A 5,904-nucleotide genomic window follows, 5' to 3' on the forward strand; every position below is an offset into this window, starting at 1 on the left:
GAGTCTGGAGGAAGAGAGGAGAAGCACAGAATCCAAGTTGCTTGACGTCCAGTGTAAAGTTTCCGCAGTCAGTTATGGTTTGGGGTGCCATGTCATCTGCTGGTGTTGGTCCACTGTGTTTTCTCAGGTCCAAGGTCAGCGCATCCGTCTACCAGGAAGCTTTAGAGCACTTCATGCTTCCCTCTGCTGACCAGCTTTATGGAGATGCGGATTTCATTTTCCAGCAGGACTTGGCACCTGCACACACTGCCAAAGGTACCAGTACCTGGTTTAGGGACCATAGTATCCCTGTGCTTGATTGGCCAGCAAACTCGCCTTACCTAAACCCTATAGAGAATCTATGGGGTATTGTGAAGAGGAAGATGCGAGACACCAGACCCAACAACGCAGAAGAGCTGAAGGCCGCTATCAGAGCAACCTGGGCTTCCATAACATCTCAGCAGTGCCACAGACTGCCTCCATGCCACGCCGCATTGCTGCAGTAATTCATGCAAAAGGTGCCTTGACCAAGTATTGAGTGCTGTACATGTTCATACTGTAGCGTGCCGCATAGTGGCTCCCATAATGCCGTGCGGCGGGTGCATAATGTTCTGTGTGTAATGCACTAGCGCCCAACGATGTTTCCTAACAATGTGCCTTTACTGTTCCTATTGCATGTTGTTGTTCTATGTGGGTCTAAGTTCATACAGGTGTGTGGCGGTAATACAGCCTGTTCGAGATAACGTGTACCAGGGCATAAAGCCTGTGCCATTTTGCATTGTGTTTGTGTTTTAGTGATTAGGAATAAAGCCATAACAAATATTACGCACTTCCGTGATTTGTTACATTGGTGTCAGAAGTGGGATTATGGCAACCCCTTCATTAAAGGAAAGCACACAGAAGAAGTTCAGAGGAACTTCATCCCAAGACGCCTCTTCAACGGTGAGCTGGCCCAGAGAACTAGCACTCAGGACCTCTCGCTTGGGAGAGCGGACGGAGCAAGCATGCCGCGCTTTCTAGGCGAAGAGTTACGCCCCCCGCCCCTAGAAGGTCCACAAGCTGAAGACCCAGGAGCATACAGCTGGCCACTGCATCCGCTACGACCCGCCCTCTCCAGAGACCCAGAGCAGCGACCTACGATGGCAGAGCCACCCCGTCGGACCAACACCAAGCTGCCCCGCTATAATGGCGAGAACCCGCTGGAGACATACCTGGTCCAAGTGCGGCTGGCAGCGAACTTGAACGGCTGGTCGGCGGAGGAAACGGGAGTTCAGGTGGCGCTGGCACTGGAGGGGAAGGCCCTACAGGTACTGGTCGACCTGCCCCCCGAAGAACAAGCAAGTTGGCCCGCAATCGAAGCCGCTCTACAAGGCAGATACGGCCGGAGAGTGTTCACCGATGACGCTCAAGATCAACTCGCCTCCAGGCGCAGAGGTGACGTAGAAAGTCTGGGGGCGTTCGCGGCAGACCTCCGACTGTATGCGCGGCGAGGTTACCCAATGTTCAGCCAAAGCCAACAAGATGAGCTACAGGCGTTTGTGCGAGGTGTCCAGCCGGTGAGATTGAGGGAGCACATTCGCCTGAGCACTCCTCGTTCGCTGGTGTCGGCCCTGGATGAGGCAGAGCGGGTGGAGCACATCTTATGTGCAACGGAAACCAGACACCGCGTACGCCAAGTGGAGATGAGCGAGGATGAGGAAGAGTTGGAAATTACACGACAAGCATCAGCTAACCCCCCTAAACGCAGCTGGCGAGGACCGAAGAGGGCTGTTACCGGTGCGGGGAGCCCGAACACGTCGCCAGGAACTGCCCAGCCCCGGCGCCCCGTGCACATTTAAAATAGAGGAGGGTGACACGGCGGGAGGGATGTCACCTTCAATATCGACCACCTCCTTGACTCATGGCCACCTGCGGCTGGGGCAACTGGGACAAACCAGAGGACTGTATGTGAACTGTGTGTTGATGGAGTCCCGTGTCGCGCACTTAACGATACGGGCTCCACCATTTCACTAGTGCGACCTGGCATACTCCCCGGCACATTGACCGTGAGACCCCCATTCTGGGAAGCGACGAAAATGCGCATCACCACCGTTACTGGCAAGCGGGCTGACCTGAACGGGAGGAAGGTGGTGCGTGTGAGGAGACCTCGACCTCCAGCCCACATCACAGTCAGCCGCCACCGAGTCGAGGCACGCCACCCTCCGCCGAGACGAAACAAGCCCTACAGGAGATGTGTTTGCGCAGCTGTGAAGGGCTGGATGAACTGGATGAACAGCGCTGGATGAACAGCGCAGCCAGGTACGAGACCTACTCGACAGGTATGCCGATATTTTCGCTGCTAGGGATGAGGATTGTACCCGCACAAGTTTGGTGCAACATGAAAACGACACCGGAGATGCCCGCCCCATCCGACTTCGTCCCCATCGACTGCCTTTCGCCAAGAGAGCTGTAGCAGAACAGAAGGTCAAGGACATGGCCGAGGCGGGGGTGATTGAACCCAGTAACAGCCCGTGGGCGGCACCTGCAGTCCTCGTCACAAAAAAAGACTCTTCATGACGGTTCTGCGTGGACTACATGCGCCTCAATCAGGTAACGAGAAAAGACTCATACCCCCTCCCCCGCATTGATGATGCACTTGATAGCATCTCTGGCTCTAGCTGGTTTAGTTCACTTGATTTACGTAGCGGGTACTGGCAAATAGAACTAGCCCCTGAAGCCCGACCAAAGACTGCATTTACTATCGGGCAGGGGTTGTGGCAATTCAAAGTGCTACCATTTGGACTTTGTAATGGATCCACAACTTTTGAACGCTTGATGGAAAGAGTCTTGTCGGGCATGCCACGTAGTTGCTGCATAGTGTATCTGGACGATATTTTATGTCATGCAACCAGCTTTTCAGGCGCTGAGGAGACAGACTGGGTTTCTGGGCCATGTCGTGGGGGCAGCGGGAGTGGCCACTGACCGTGGACACGGTGAAAAACTGGCCTGCTCCTCGTGATGTGACAGAACTCAGGAGTTTTCTGGGTCTGGCATCCTATTATCGACGGTTTATCCAGGACTTTGCTACGGTTGCCAGCCCAATGCACCAGCTTACACACAAGGGCCAGCCGTTTCTGTGGACACAGAGCTGCAATGACGCGTTCCACCAACTTCGGAGAGCACTGTCCGAGGCCCCAGTCCTGGCGTTCCCCAGCCCCCAGCTACCGTTCGTTCTGGATATGGATGCCAGTGACGTGGGGATCGACGCGGTCCTCTCCCAGGAAGGAGAACAGGGGGAACAGGTGATAGCATACTTCAGCCGTTCACTCAGTCGGGCAGAACAGAATTATGGAGGACAGCCGGAGGGCCACTTCTGCAGTGGAGGAGCTGCAAGAGGCACAATCCAAAGACCCGGTCCTTGCCAGGGTTTTGTCATGGGTAATTGCGGGGCAACGCCCACCATAATCTGACGTCTCTGCACTTGACCCTGAGACCAAGGCTTTGTACTCGCAGTGGCCTTGCTTTGTCTCACACAACGGGCTGCTGACAGGCGTCATAATGTCCTCCAGCTGGTAGTCCCAGTTTGCTTACGAGCCCGTGTGTTGGAAATTGTGCACGGCGCAGTGGGGGCTGCCCACTTTGGCATATCAAAAACACTCCACCGCTTATGAGGCCGTTTTTACTGGCCGGGATGCCGACGCGATGTACAACTCTTTGTTTACTGCTGCGACCCCTGCATAGCCAAGGAAGGACCTACACAACGTTCCCACGCCCCGCTACAGCAGTATGCAGTGGGGGCACCCATGGAGCGGGTAGCAGTGGACGTGCTCGGTCCATTTCCTCTCACCGACCTCGGAAACCGATATGTGATCGTGGCCATGGATTACTTCACAAAGTTGCCCAAGGCATACGCGGTACCTGATCAGACTGCCTCTACGACGGCAGGGAAATTAGTGACTGAGATGTTCTGCCGTTTCGGGGCACCGGAGGAGCTCCACAGTGACCAGGGGCGGAACTTCGAAGCGGAGGTATTCGGTGAAGTCTGCAAGCGGCTGGGTATCAGGAAGATCCGGACACGGCTGGTTCAACCGGACACTCGCTGTTCAATTGGCCAGTCTAACCAGTCGTCGACAGCAGGACTGGGACTGCCACCTGCCCATGGTCCTCTGGGCATACCGGTGAGCAGTGCAGGACTCGACGAAGTGCACCCCTGCAGCCTTAATGTTCGGACTAGAGCTGCGCACACCCATTGACGTAGTGTTTGGCTCACCCCCGGAGCCAGAGATTGATGGAAAACCTGGGGTGGAATACTACAGGCAGTTGTGTGAGAGGATGCGAGAAGTGCATGAAATGGCCAGACAGGCAATGTGCGCTGCTGGAGTGCGACAGAAGCGGGCTTACGACACACGCTGCTGTGGGCAAGAGTTCCACGCCGGTGACAAGGTGTGGGTGTATTCTGCCCGGAAAGGAAAAAAGGTATTTCACCTAAACTTTCGAATCAGACCGTGTGATGCACTGGAAAGACTGTCTGATGTGGTGTACTGAGTTCAGGTGTTAGGGCGTCGGGAGGTTGTGACTCTCCATCGAGATCGGCTGGCCCCGTACCGGCCGTTGGTACCGGCTGGAGCGGAAAGAGACTGTGAGATAGCGGGCCCCACGCCAACACCGGTGCCATCCCCATCGGGTTCCTATTGCATGTCGTTGTTCTATGTGGGTCTAAGTTCATACAGGTGTGTTGCAGTAATACAGCCTGTTCGAGATAACGTGTACCAGGGCATAAAGCCCGTGCTATTTTGCATTGTGTTTGTGTTTTAGTGTTTAGGAATAAAGCCATAACAAATATTACACACTTCCGTGATTTGAAACATTTTGTATTACAAGTTTCTTTGAAAATTAATTTTAATATGCAAATGAGCTATAAACTAATCGAATATGCCCAAAATACACCACCATAGGCTTAATTTGTTCCTTTACTCCTACCACAATACAATTTTACAAAGTAAAAGTATACATACTTTACATTACAAGTTTCTTTTGAAATTAATTGAAATATGCACATGAGCATCACACTTGAATTGAATATGTCCTAATTGCATAGGCAGAAACACCATACCCCTGGCAGGTATAACCAAGCCAGGCAGTTTTCAGGTTAGAGGCCAGTCGAAAAACAACATTGCCATCTCCCATTGGCAGTAGGATGATTGGATGAAGATTGGGCCGATGTATTTGTCATACATAGGAATGGTGTTTCTGCCTATGGACATATTCAATAAGTGTGGAGCTCATGTGCATATTCAAATTAATTTCAAAAGAAACTTGTAATACAAAAAAATGTACTTTTCATGGGTACTTTCATTGTGTAAAGTTTCATTTTGATAGGAGTAAAGGAAAAAAATACATTTTTGAGGTGTATTTTTGCCATGCATTATTAGCACACATCTCAGATTGATGAGAATTAAACATATTTCCTCAACTAGGATTTCTTAGGACTTTTAGTATGTTGTTTTGGATACCTCATAGAAATGATCTATGCTGAAAAAAATTATTTTACAATTAGTCTGTCGTAAAACGCTATTTTGCCTGGACTAATGTGCTTGCGTGAGTGTTTGTCGGTATGTGTACAGTAGGCCTACCTGAGGGCTACACTTTTAGAAGTGAGGAAATCTGTGGTTTCGTTTCTCAAATGCAACAGCACCTACTGTCATGAAAAACGAAACTCAATAACGACTTTTCGGATTCGTCAAACAGCTGCTTCAAAATGTCTTTTTGTCAATGTATTTCAATCATCTTGTCTCGCACTCAACTAACCAACCAACCAATTAAGCAAGCTCCCTTAACCCTCAATAACCGAGGCGAAATGTATGAGGCTAATGTGTTTGTGCTTATCTGTACACGAACTAAAAGTTTCGCTTCCTGTGATGCAGCCTGTTTTCTGAGTAAATGGAA

Source organism: Clupea harengus, chromosome 2 (assembly GCF_900700415.2).
Source record: "Clupea harengus chromosome 2, Ch_v2.0.2, whole genome shotgun sequence".
Classification (NCBI taxonomy): Eukaryota; Metazoa; Chordata; class Actinopteri; order Clupeiformes; family Clupeidae; genus Clupea; species Clupea harengus.